Raw genomic sequence first — 14112 nt, 5'->3', positions numbered from 1 at the left:
TTACAAATTATGTCTATACTATCATGCTTGTTTTTTTAATCAATATATAGCCCATATTTCAAGACTATTAAATTTGATATCAATTTTATGGTATGGGAGGTACTTCTGTCTGTGTGTTTCTTTTCTTGGTTAATGATTAAAGAAACTTCCTTGGCCTGTTGATAGGGCAGAACTTAGGTAGGCAGGGGTGGGGGGGGGAGAGTGACACCATGGAGCCACCACCACTGGAGACAGATGTGCTGAAACTTTGCTGGTATGCCACGACCTCATGATGATATACAGATTAATAGAATGGCTTAAATTAATATGTAAGAGTTAGCCAATAAGAAGCTAGAATTAATAGGCCAAGCAGTGATTTAATTAATACAGTTTGAATGTGATCATTTTGGTTCTGGGCGGCAGGGACAAACAAGCCCCTCCTTCAACTATTTTAATTATTGAAAGTTGCATTTAAATCAGAACTATATGGTTAAAAATAATTTAATTCAACATAAAATTTTATCATCCCATTATCTTTCTATCTAGCTGAGTGACCCTACATATGCCACTTAGCTTTTGGAGCTTCAGTTTACAGTATAAAAATGCAAACAATCCATTTTGTATGACTGTGGAATTGAAATCAGGGATGAGTAAGTGCTGCAATTTAGTATCACCACACTGAAATTCAGGTATAACTACGTTAGCAAATAATGTCATTTACAACCCCTGAGCATTTTATTAAGAATTTTAGAATAGATCGAGGATAAGTGGTTTTAAATAGCATCAGGATCATCTCCATAATATATTGAAAAGATGTTATGATTTTTCTACATAATAATTTATTTTAGCCTAGAGTATTAGAACTTTGTATTACAATAATTCATTCCAATACAAGAAGTCATGGGAGGTAGAATCCATGAGATTTGAGTTTGGATTTGTAGTTTTAGATCTCTCAAGAGTAAAATCAACATAAGAAGAGTAAAAGGGGCATGACATTTGCTGGAGCAGGTAAACAGAATCTTCACAGCTTTGGGAAAGTGTTCTTGCTGTGCCCTGCTTATGTCCCACAGATACCTGGGAACAGACATGTAGATGAAAAGCACAATCAGGGACCGGCTGTAAGTCATTTTATCTGTGAGATTTCCTTGCTAAATATTTTTGAGGAAAAATTTATCCAAGTAAAAGTAATTTGAAGGTCATAAAGACAGAGGATAAAACACAAATTTTTCCCAAAACCATCGACAAGGCAAGAGTACAAGAGGGAAGGGCAAAGGTTCTATGCATCAAAGACCAAGGCTGTAAAAAATTCATATTCAGTTAAGGGAGGAGTTAAAGTGCAAACTGAAAGTCTTCACAATAAGATGTTCTGTAACAGCTTGGCATTACCTGATAAACAACCCTTGTCGATGGAGTGTCAGTACTACACACACACACACACACACACACACACACGGTTCATAGTCTTCAGTACCCTAGTTAACATTGTAATAACAATTCAACAATTTTTAATACTATCTTTAGAAAAAGTAATAGATTGAAGCCTGTCTTAGTTTTCTTTTGCTGTGAAGGGACACCATGCGTAACTAAGGCAACTTTAAAGGAAAACATTATTGGAGGCTTTTCTTTTCTACAGTTTCAGAGTGAGCCCATGACCACTCTAGTAGGCAACTTGGTGACAGACAAGCAGCCACTGGAGATGTAGCTGTGAGTTATATCTAATCCACAAGCAGGAAGTAGAGAGACAGGTGTGTGTGTGTGTGTGTGTGTGTGTGTGTGTGTGTCTGAGAGAAAGAGAATAAAAGAGAGAGAGGACTGAGAGATATAGAGAGAACTATATTTAATGTGAGGTACTCCATATGTTCCCCTAGTGAAAAGCCTCTTCAATAAATATGTACTTCCTAAGCAGTTCCACCAATGGGTGGTCAAATGTTCAAATATATAAGCCTATGGGGCCACTCCCATTCAAAGCACCACATCACCTTTTAATTTTTTTTCTGGAAAGCTCTACTATACTTTATTTTTATATGATACAAAAGATGATGATTAAATATACATGAAAAAGTAGTTATAGTTTTCCTTAGTTATGATAAAAGATAAAATAGATATAAATATTGTAACTATAATTCTTGTTTGATACCTGTTTTGCTTATGTAATCTTGCTATGCTAAAGTTAAAGCCTTCCTTTTCATTTAGACAGAAAAGGGAAGATGATGTGGAAGGGGATTTATGCTGTAAACATATTTTATTGCCATTGGTTAATAAAGAAGCTGCCTTTGACCAAAGACTTAGCAGAAAACTAAAGCCAGGCAGAAAGAGATATATAGAGAGTACGTGGAGTCAGAGAGAAGCAATGTAGCTGCCACAGGAGACAGATGTCTCTGCTGGAGCCTGCCAAATCTTTGCTGCTAGGCCACAACCTCAGGGAGATGCAGAGATTAATGGAGATTGGTTAGCTTGGGAAATAAGAGCTTACTAGAAATATGCTTAAGTTATTGGTCAAACAGTATTGCAAATAAAAAAAAATTGTACACAGAAGAGATGAAATCCAGCTGGCATTCTCCTCACTCAAACCCACTAGCTAGTACAGCTGAAATGGGTATTCACTGATTAACAAGCATGTTTTGCTAACATTAAAGGCGCCCACTGGTTAGTGTAGTTAAAACGGGTCTTCATGGATTTACAAGTATGTTTTGCTAACATTAAAAATACCCACTTGTCAGTAAAGTTGAAATGGATCTTCATGGATTAACAATTATATTTTGTTAACATTAGAAGGATAACATATACAGTAGTATCGACCCTGTTCTTTGAAACCATTTTCTCCCGGTCATGTTTTCTATGAATTCAGCTCCTTTGTTACCTGAATTTATGATACTTGTTTTACAAAGTAATGCCACTGCATAAAATATTTGGATATTACTTTTGTCATATAATAGTGTATGCGTGTTTTTCATTATGGCTGATGCCCCTTGGCACTACCACGGACACATAGCTTTTATTCCTTGTTTATCTTTTGGATTATTATTGAATAGATGTGCAAAGTTGTAGAATTAGATCATTATGATAATAAATATGGAAATTTGGAATATGTTTGCATACGTAAGAACTTTAATGTTAAAAATAACATTTTCCCCCACTATAGGAAGTACCTCTGTCTTGGAGCAAGCATTCACCTCTCTCAATCCCAAGTAACTTGTTTTTTGGTAGATTTTATTTTTCTAAAGTCAAAACATTGTGTTATTTTTGACTGACATTCATAGTCAAATATAAAAGCCACAGGAAAAGAATGTGATTTAATCAACTCTTCCATCTAAGCAAAACAAGAAGCCTGTACTCAGGAAAAAAAAAATCAGTAAACTTTGCTATAAACTTGGAATGGCTCCTAGGATTAGAAGTTCATTCCGGTTAACAAATTAGACAACTATAACTGGGAAGAAAGTTGGTAAAACCCACTTTTCTAAGAAACTGCAGAAGTGAAAATCCACTGTGGCCATGAAAGATGAATTCATCTGGGCGGTGCTTTCGTTCCACTACTGGTGCCTTCAAAGTGATGAAGTGTTTTGTTTACTTCAAAATTTCAGCTAATTGTCTCCATGCTTTTTGTACATAATGAATAATGACTAATTGCAGTGATTGTGACTTTTTCTTTTTCTCAATAAAGTGCTCTTGTTTCCTTATTTCTTTTTTTTTTTTATCTAACTGAATGATGCACTTCACTTCTGTCCAGTCTATTGTTGGTATGGAATTTTCCTCTGAAATCAGGTATGCGAAGCAGATCACTAAGCCACACTTTCATCAACAGCCATCTGCAGGCATTTATGATTCTTTAAATAAAAGTCACTACTGTCACCTATTTCTGCCACACAGATAGACAATTTTGTGTTTGCAGTATCAGTTTGCTTGTGATTCTTTATAAAATGGTGCTATTTGTTTTTATTGGTCCTTTTAAAATTTAGTGGCATATTTTTATGTAATATGTAGTTTCTTCAAACACCTGTTTAAGACTAAATATTTCCTAAAATATATAATTTAAAAAACAAAGATGTCTAAGGATGCACATGATAAATAGTGATAAAAATAGGTGTCCTACATATGGATAGCACAAACAAACCAACAAACAAAACATGGGGAATCTGTTTCTATGCTTGTAGATGGAAAATGTTATTGATTTAAATTTCTGTATGCATTCCATTAGGTTTGATTCAGTTAAAGGCAAAATCAAATTATAGACTTGCTTAAAGGTAAAATCTTTTCTTTTTTCAGATCAAGGGTTTTGGGTAGGCATATGATCAACATTTAAAAGATGGCTGTTATTTTATCAAAGGAAACAGTAAACAGGTACGAAACTTTTGAAAATATCTAATTTCACACAGCATTGGTGGGAAGCATAATATATATTTCTATTAAATATCAAAGTATTCAAATGCCATTGTTTCAAATTTAACAATTAAGTTACTTCAGAAATTAATTAAAAGAAGTTACTAGTATCCTTGGATTTCTATTACTTTTAGCTTCATTTCGGTCTATTTGGTTCTACATAAGAATGATTCATCTCTGAACAAAGAATTACAAGTAAATAAATGATAAAATGTGAGTAATAATCTTCCCAGAGAAGGACACAACAACTGGTTATCCAACATCAAATTGTCAGCATGAAATCATACATATGGTTAACATTTTACAGATTTGGCATGCTATATTTTTGAATAGATATGTATATACATATGCATATATATTTAAAGAATCAATTTATGAATAAAAAGTCAAGAAATTTGAAAAAGATTAAGGAGGGAGGAAAGGGAAGTAGGAAACAATGTTATTATAGTCTCACAAATAATGTAACCATAAATGTTTCTTAAAATGTGACTACTTATAGACTGAGATAAAAATGCAGTAATAAGTACAAGTATAGATTTGTATTAGATAAGGCTATATATGTAGATATGCACAGCATTAGTAACAGCGTAGTTGTCTCAGCAAACTGAAATTATCAATCATTATATTACCACCAGACAACATTTTACAGTTATTGTTACTTTTCCTTAAAAGAGCATAAGAACATAAATATAATATAATTAAAACAATTATAAAATACTGGAATGATACTGTGAATATAAAAATACCCTGAATCAAAGAATGATCACATAATTTCAGGTTTAGCTTGCTATGGTATACAATATAAATCATCACTTCAATGTTTTTCTCTATTATGAAGTAAACTACTTGTTATATACTCAAGTTGGATTCAAACAGTTAAACTGATCTATTAGGTACCTGGGTTTCTGTTCTAAATGAATTAGTGAACTGATTCTATATTCCACACAACTAGTACTTTTGAAGAGAAAATTGCCATGGCAACTGGTTAGCACTTTCTGAAATCCATGCCTATTGATGAAAAGTTCTAAAGATACACATGCACAAAGAAACACAGAAAGAGAGAGAGAGAGAGAGAGAGAGAGAGAGAGAGAGAGAGAGAGAGAGAGAGGGAGAGAGAGAGAGAGAGAGAGAGAGAGAGAGAGAGAGAGAGAGAGAGAGAGAGAGAGAGAGAATATCATCAATTGATAAAATGGGACACAAAAGAAAGATTCCACCTAAGAACATTATGCAATTGAGTTCAGATAGTGAATCCCTTCATGTAACTCTGATTAGAAATAAGATGTGGATTTCAAAGTAGTGTAGAAACATTGAAAACCAAAGTGATACATTTATAATTAATTTAATGTACAGGAGGAACTGGATTTATTTTGATGTGGCAGAAGCTCTCCTAGCAGATTAGTGAAGAGGGCACTTTGAAAACAAAAAGCTTAAGAAACACTAAAACTGTACCATTAACTCAGGATCCATTCACTGAATCATTAACTAGGAATCTATCACTTTAACACGATACATCAATTTATTTTCAGCTGGTATGATAAGCACCATGGCCAAAAGAAATCTGAGGAGGAAAGTATTTATTTCAATTTACACATGACAATCCATTATGAAGAGAAGTCAGATCAGGAAATTGGAAGTTAGAATGAAGCAGAGGCCATAGATGCTCTCAAGACTGGCACAACCCACTTTCTCACACAGCCCAAGACTCTGTGTCCACCAGTGGCATCATCCCTACTAGGATGAGCTCTCCCACATCTGCCATTAGTCAAGAAAATGACCCACAGATTTTCATACAGGCAATCCAGTGGAGGCATTTTCTCAGCAGATTTTCCACATTCCAAATGACTCTAACTTTTGTCCAGTTGCCAGAAAATTTACCAGGACATAGAGAACAACCGAAATGGACAAAGAAAGGAGCAATGGTGTTTTTTATTTTATCTATTCTGACAGGTGTAAGATGGTATCTCAAAGTAGTTTTGATTTGCATTTCCCTGATCGCTAAGGAGGTTGAACATGACCTTAAGTGTCTGATGGCCATTTGATCTTCGTCTGCTGAGAATTCTCTTTTCAGTTCAGTACCCCATTTTTTAATTGGGTTAATTAGAATTTTCATGTCCCGTTTCTTGAATTCTTTATATATTTTGAGATCAGACCTTTGTCTGAGCATTCTTAACGGGCTACTTGATCATAATGGATAATTTTTATGTGTTCTTGGATTTGATTTGCCAGTATTTTACAGAGAATTTTTGCAATGATGTTCATAAGCAAGACTGGTTTGTAATTCTCTATCTTGGTTTAGTCTTTGTGTGGTTTTGGTATCAGGGTAACTGTAGCTTCATAAAAAGAGTTTGACAATGACTCTTCTGTTTCTATTATGTGAAACACCTTAAGGAATTTCTGGTAAAATTCTGCAAGATGAACAGCAGTTCCTCTTATGGGAGCTGTATACTTTTTCTTCTAGCTTTCTGAGGCCCTACATGCAAATATGGGTCCCCCATTGGGCACCAAAATGTTGTATGATTTTTTACTATTTTAGCTTTTTGAGGGGTCCACCACCCAACTCCCAAAGAAAGCACAAGTAGAGGCTTATTTCTTTGTTATATTTTCCCAGCCTTAGCTTGGCTTGAGTCTTGCCTGGTTTTCTTAAATTGTCCCATCTACCTTTTGCCTCTAGGTTTTTTTTCTGCCTATATTTCTGTATACATTTCTTTGCTTCTTTCTTCATGGTTTGCTGTGTAGCTGAGTGTCTGACCTCTGGTGTTCTCCTCTACTTGTTCTCTTGATCTTGATTCTCTTCCTCATTGCTCCTTCTATTTATTGTCTATGGCTGCTAGCACCCCCTATCCTAGTATTGCCTCACTACTGACCATTCAACTCTTTATTAAGACCATCAGGATTTTTAGATAGCCACAGTACCACAGCTTCATAGGGCTTAACAAATGCAGAATAAACAAAAGTCACATGCCTGGAAGTAATATTCCCCAACACTTCTCCTTGCTCCTTGCCTTATTGTTTTGAGGCAGTATTCTCTTCTCTGAAAATGGAGTTCTTGGTTTTGGCTGTATGAAGTCTACAATGACAACCCTCCAGATTTCATGTTCTTCTGCTTCTGTCAGAAAGGATTACAGAATCTTGCAAATTGTCCAACTTTTTTGTGGATGCCGGGATCTGAACTTACGTGCTCATGTTTGCACAACAGACATCTCACATATCAGAATATCGATATATAAATGTTATATTTTTAAATATCTCTATATAAAATTATATATATAAATATATATAAAATCACTACTAGCAATTCTAATGGATAGAGATACTGATATGAATCTTACTCTCCAATTAAGTTTCTATGGAGATAGTTTACATAATTAATGTTTTTCATTGCAAATATATGGCATAGAATATAGTATTAGGTAAAATATGTATTAAATCATTATAATTTTACATACACATAATTATCAGCTAAGTTAGTAAGAAAACAGTATGCCACACTCTTCATATATATTTGCCATCATTGCAGGTAAAATAACAGTATTTAGGGAGAAGAAGAGCAACTTAATTAATGATAATTTTAGAACTTTGAAGTATGATACTACCAATATTTATACAGCACTAAAAATAGAATCTAAGGAGGTAAGAGTCTTGTCATTCATCTTTCCTTGAGTTTATGGCTAGCTTTGACAGTTAACTTCATTTTCTCAATACTTTCTAGAGCAAATATTCAGATTTCATTTTTAAACAAATCTCATCAAGTAGTTTCTGTGAAAGTAGTTAATATATTATGTAGGTTGAGGTATTAGCCTGCATCTTATGTCAATACATCATCACAGTTGAAGAGATTATCTAATGATTGAGCATACAACTACCTGCTATTGGAATGTTTTGTCATACATATGAGGCATTGATTAAAAATCTTTTCTAATGCTACACTTATTATAATGTCAAAGACTGTGAAAGAATCATCTGTACACTCCATAAATTTCATTTGAAACATTAAAAATATGTTAGTTTATGATAAGAAATTTGTATTAAACTAAATAGTTACAGCTAATGTGGCCTATTTTTTATACCCTTTTTGAAAAAGAATGACTCCTAGATAATGCATGAATTTTAAATTTAGTTTTAGAAAATTGCTTATTGGAAAGCAAATTGTAGAAAGTTGGGGAAATGATGCTATTGCTTTTCTTTTTAATCATAGGGTAAACTCCATTTAGAGAATTCCTTTTCCCTATGGAATTTATGTTTCTCTTTCTTTGTGAATATATGTAGTTGTGTGATTACATATGTGTACATGAGGCCAGGTATCTTCCTTTCTCTGTTCAACTAATGTTTTGGACACTGAACTTAAGAGAGCGTCAGTTTGAGAGAAGGCTGGCTAACAAATCCCATGGACCTGTTTTTCCCTACTTTCACCAGTTTGGGGATCAGAGATGTACTTCCAGTGGCCAGGTTAATGTGGAGAATTGTGATCAGACTCAACAATTCATATTTGCACTACAAACATTTCTCTCATTGAGCCATGTCCTCGCCTGACTTTTATCAGACTGACCCCTCTCCTGAGCTTCCCACTAGTGCCTTCAGACATGCAGCTTTAATAGAGTCCAGAGAGGTCTAGAGATTCCTGAGAAGATACTGCTCACCAACCACTAATCTCCTATAAGCCTGTCCAACAACCTCAGAATGCAACCCAACTCCTAGACTCCACATCCTGGCCTGCTAAGTGAAAAGTTTTTGGCTTTACCAGAGGCCAGAAAGGCTCTAGCAACCCCACATAAGACACCACCCCCTAATTTTCCTTAAAACCTGCTCAAAGCAAAGACTGCACCTCCCCCACTTAGCTTGATACTGGAGCCACAGCCCTTGCAGCCTTATTGGAGGCCAGGCTGGTCCTAGGTACCTCAGGAAATATACTCACCACTGTCCACAAAACATATTAACCTTTATTTAGGCATTCAGTTGTACATATGTGCATACGGCTTTAATTAGCATAGTAGACCAATCACATATAAACCTGCTTTCAATAATTTAGTGTGTGATATTTTCCGCTCATAGTGCTCTGTATTTTCTATTTCTTGGCAGTCTTATTTTAATGTTTTTATTTAATTTTTTACTTGTTTGTTTTCCTATAGATATAATTTTATATTCTCTTTTATTACATTATAAACTTTATGCCTCTCAGAAATAAACATCTACTTTGGTCCTATAACCCAGCATGACTGAATGTTTGTCTCACAATTGGATGTAGCTTGTTGTCAGGCACAAGTCATATCTCTAGAATTATACTCTAATTTTGTTTATTTTAAATATGTAATGTTTAATTTATGTTTCTAATAATTCTATATGTTAATCATTTTTTTTTACCTTTGGTTCACTTAGGTTTGTTTGCCTGCTCTCAAATGTTCCATCTTATCACAAATGAAAACATTGTCATATACCTGGTTTATGTGCTCAGTTTATGTGCAAGCAAAGGTGCTAACAAGAAAAGCAATTCCAAGGACTATGCAGTATTTCAAGTGATAAGTTACAGTGGAATTAATCTGTTTCAAGCCTACAGAAACAGATATTTGGAAAATTTCTTATTTTGAAAGTTGAACGAAGACAATGATATTTTTGGGAGGGTACAAGAAAGGCATGTCAGAAGATTGAAAAGTTGAATCCTGAGAAAATTGTAGTGAAAAACAAGCTAGGAGGCAAGCAAACTTTGATTTAGGGATCATATCACTGTCAAAGTCCAAAGAGAATTACTGGACAGGAAGTTGTACCTATAAACCTGGAATACAATAGAGAGATTTAAATCTAAAGAACTACAGAGATGACATTTTAATACTAGGAGACCAATCAAGATGCTAAAAGATATATATATATATATATATATATATATATATATAGATATATATATATATATATCCAAGAACTCAAAAAAAAAACCTCAGAAAGATAGTGAATCAGAGGAGAACACAAGTATAAAATATAGATGACAATTCAATGGCTCCCTTTTTTATTGCTTCTCTTTTAATTGAAAATAGATTCTTCTCTCATGCAATATATACCAATCACAGATTCCTCTCCCTCTACTCCTCCCAGTCCATCTCCATCTCTCCATGTACCAGTCCCTCTGCTCCCTTCAAAAGAGAGCAGGCCTCAAAGAGATAACCATGAAACATAAAAAAAAATAAGGACCTAATAATTTAGACCTAAGTGGTATCATTTCCTTTTTCTGCTTTGAGTGCCCTATCTGTAAACACGAAAGACATGTGTTCATGCATCCTCAGAAAATCTTACAGTACAAAAAGGAAATAAAATAGTTGTTTACAAACTTTAGCAATCATGTAACACAAAAAATGATTATTATGCAACCCAAAACTGCTAGAAAGGTACTGAAGTTTTTTCATCTCTGAGTCATTTGAATTCTTTCAGACTGTATAAATGTGGAGAAGCAGAAATACAAAAGCATATTTAAAATGCTTTCATCTTATAATAGATTCATAATTCAAAATGTTATATATAAAATGTCTAAATACTTCCTTTCTGCACATTTTGAGAAGCTAAAACAAATGTAATATATTCACTGTATGACAAGAAGTTAAAGAAATTATACTAATCTATCTTACTGCTATGGAACAATGTTTATTTTCATTTTATTACCTCAAAAATAAATTTGTAAAATATTCACTTCCATGAATACATGATAAAATCATCCAGTGGGAAATGCCATTGCAATAAGTTGTTTTACCTGGATATATGTATGTATATATGTATGTATGTATATGTATACATACTGATAATGTTTTAGATTTGTTTATATTGTTTCATAATATGTATATATTGAAATTTCATAGAAATTATATGCTCTCCTTAGAGATGAAAGACATACTCTTCACTAACTAAGGAACTTGGCTGCCTAGTTAACGCCAACCGTGATATTTTTGTTCAATTTTGTTTTTGGTTTTTGATTTTATTTTCAAGACAGGGTTTATCTATTTAATACCAATTGTTGATCAGGCTGGCCTAGAACTCAGAGATTCCTGACTCTGCCTCCCTAGTGCTTGGATTAAAGGTGTGTGTCATCACTGCAGGGCTGGAGAGATGGCTCAGCATCTCTAAAGGCTAGATTCACAACCACAGCTCTCATTTTAATGGGAAGAGATGTATATAAATATATTTTTTTGGAGCCACAATGGCCCAGAAACACAGGCTTCGGTTATGCCAAATTCTGTGTTCCAACATGGAAGAAGTTTCACAAGAATTTTATACTTATACAGAAAAATAAAAGTCATAAATCAAGACAAGTTTAAAATGCATGGTGGGTATGTCAGAGAAGTAGGTACAGTAAAATGGGGAGTTTCCCATGTCTCAAGATGTTATATCATAGTCTTTGCTGTTAGGATGATGTTATCCAGTATTTACTGACTTAATGGCTTCTAACATGTTTTATTTATTTATTATGTTTCATTCTGAAACAGAGAGAGGCAAGGAATGGCTGTTCTCAAAGGCTAAAACTAGCCTAAGATAATAGTAATTAGCCATTGAACCTAAAAAATTCTAATCTTCCCACACTACAGGAATACCAAATGGTCCATCAATCTCTGAGACACAGATACTTCTTCCAGGAGGTTTATTTTTTTTTTCTTTACAGTCCGACACAGCTTATTTTTTTGGAATTTAAATTTAAATTCACATAACCAAGTAAAAGTTGCCCTCCCCCTCCTCCGCAACTCCTGCAGCAGATTTCCTATGCTTATATATGCCATATGCTTATGCCTTGAATCTCTCCCATAGGATTTCAGTCTAAAATCTTTTCCAGGTCCTTGCCCCAGGTTAAACTTTGAACAAATTATAAACAGAGACAACAGATTCCAAGTCTGGCCACTAAGGCAGATGGGATATCTACATAGCAAAGGCATTACATATTGCCAGAATTATTTTAAATACTCCAGTGATGTTCTTTATTAAGTAGTAGCTACTTAATAAAGTGTCATCTTGCTCACCCAGTGGAATTATATTTTTTAAAAGGCAGACAGGTATTTAACTTCATACCAGGACATAATATAATACAAGCATATTTGTGACTCTACACTGCCACCCCGGAGATATCTACTAGAGGTATGTCTTTGGTATTGGAATCAGGACCTAAGGCAGACCATCCTGATGAGTAATCATTTACATCTTAACATCCTAAATTTTTCATATATCCACCAGGTCTGGTTAGCATACTGCTTATCTTTGGTGTGTTTTGGAGATACTGTTCATTTATCTAAATCCCACTTGTGTGAAATCATGTTTCCTAAGCAAATCTGTATTGTTATTTCATTTGGATTTTAATAAATAAAGCTTGCCTGAACATCAAAGAATAAAACAGCACCACTGGTCAGCCTTATAGTCCAGGCCACGATGACACACACCTTTAATCCCAGTAGCCACACTAGTTTCCCTTAGAAACCAGGTGATAGTGGTGCATACCTTTATTTCCAGCCCTAGATATGAATATAAGATGGGAGGAGACAGCTCTCAAACACAGACTTATTCTGAGATTTCTGGGAGCATGATGGACATTTCAGACTGAGGTCAAGGTAAGAGACAGAAGCTGGCTGTTTTGTTTTTCTGACCTTCAGATTTAACTCTAATATTTGTCTCTGGGTTTTCATTAATCATGTTACACAAATCTAGTAACATTAATTCTTTGACGTTGAGACTTCTCCATTTATTTATTTATTTATTTATTTATTTATTTATTTATTATTTTTTTATTGAGAAAAGGAAAAATAAATTTCCGCCTCCTCCCAGCCTCCCATTTTCCTCCCCCTCCTCCCACCCTTCCCCCCCCCTCTCCTCTCCCCATCCCTCCACTCCTCTCCCCCTCTGGAAGACCTTGGACTTTCCACAGGGTAGGGAACCCTGACTGCTCTCTGGAGACTTCTCCATTTTTATGTCTATGTGAGTATGTTCATTTAAGCACAGATGCCACTGGCCTTCTATCCCAGAGAGCTGAAGTTACAGATCACTGTGAGCCAACAATGTTGGTGCTATACATCAAACCCTGATCCTCTGGAAGAGAAGGAAGTGATCTTAGTCACTGAGTCATTTCTCTAGGCCCCAACAAGGAGATTTTTCTTGGCTTGGTGTTGTTATAAAACTAACATCACACTGTTTTAGAAGACAATATTATTAACATAGGTTCACTTATTATTGTTTAAATAATAAAGTTTACATTTATATACTCAGAGTATTTACATTATTATTTTAAGTTACTTATTTTGTTTAAATTTTCTGGTACTCTTAAGACACAAGCAAAGCTATAATTAAAAGTTTTTTGGTTTTTTGATTTTGTTTTTTTGTTTGTTTGTTTATTTTTCGAGACAGGGTTTCTCTGTCGCTTTGGAGCCTGTCCTGGAACTAGCTCTTGTAGACCAGGCTGGCCTCGAACTCACAAAGATCCACATGCCTCTGCTTCCCAAGTGCTGGGATTAAAGGCATGTGCCACCACATTTTGGTTTATAATTAATAGTTTTAACTATAAGTTTCAATGTTCAAACTTAAAATGTCATTTGTAAAGAAAAAGAATAAGAGAATATGATTACACTCCTGAAATATAATTTTAATCTCAGGTGTAGACATGTATAAATGTGATGGTATTCGAAGGCTACTGAAGAAATTATAGAGCTCACAAACAATTCTATAAATTTTTAAATAAATTAAATCACAGAGAAGATATTGCAAGAGACTGTAATATAAATAAAATTTATTGATCATATGCATATT

This window comes from Alexandromys fortis, unplaced genomic scaffold, assembly GCF_014885135.2.
Source record: "Alexandromys fortis isolate MF-2015 unplaced genomic scaffold, M_Fortis_MF-2015_v1.1 scaffold_176, whole genome shotgun sequence".
Classification (NCBI taxonomy): Eukaryota; Metazoa; Chordata; class Mammalia; order Rodentia; family Cricetidae; genus Alexandromys; species Alexandromys fortis.
This window is presented reverse-complemented; position numbering follows the sequence as displayed.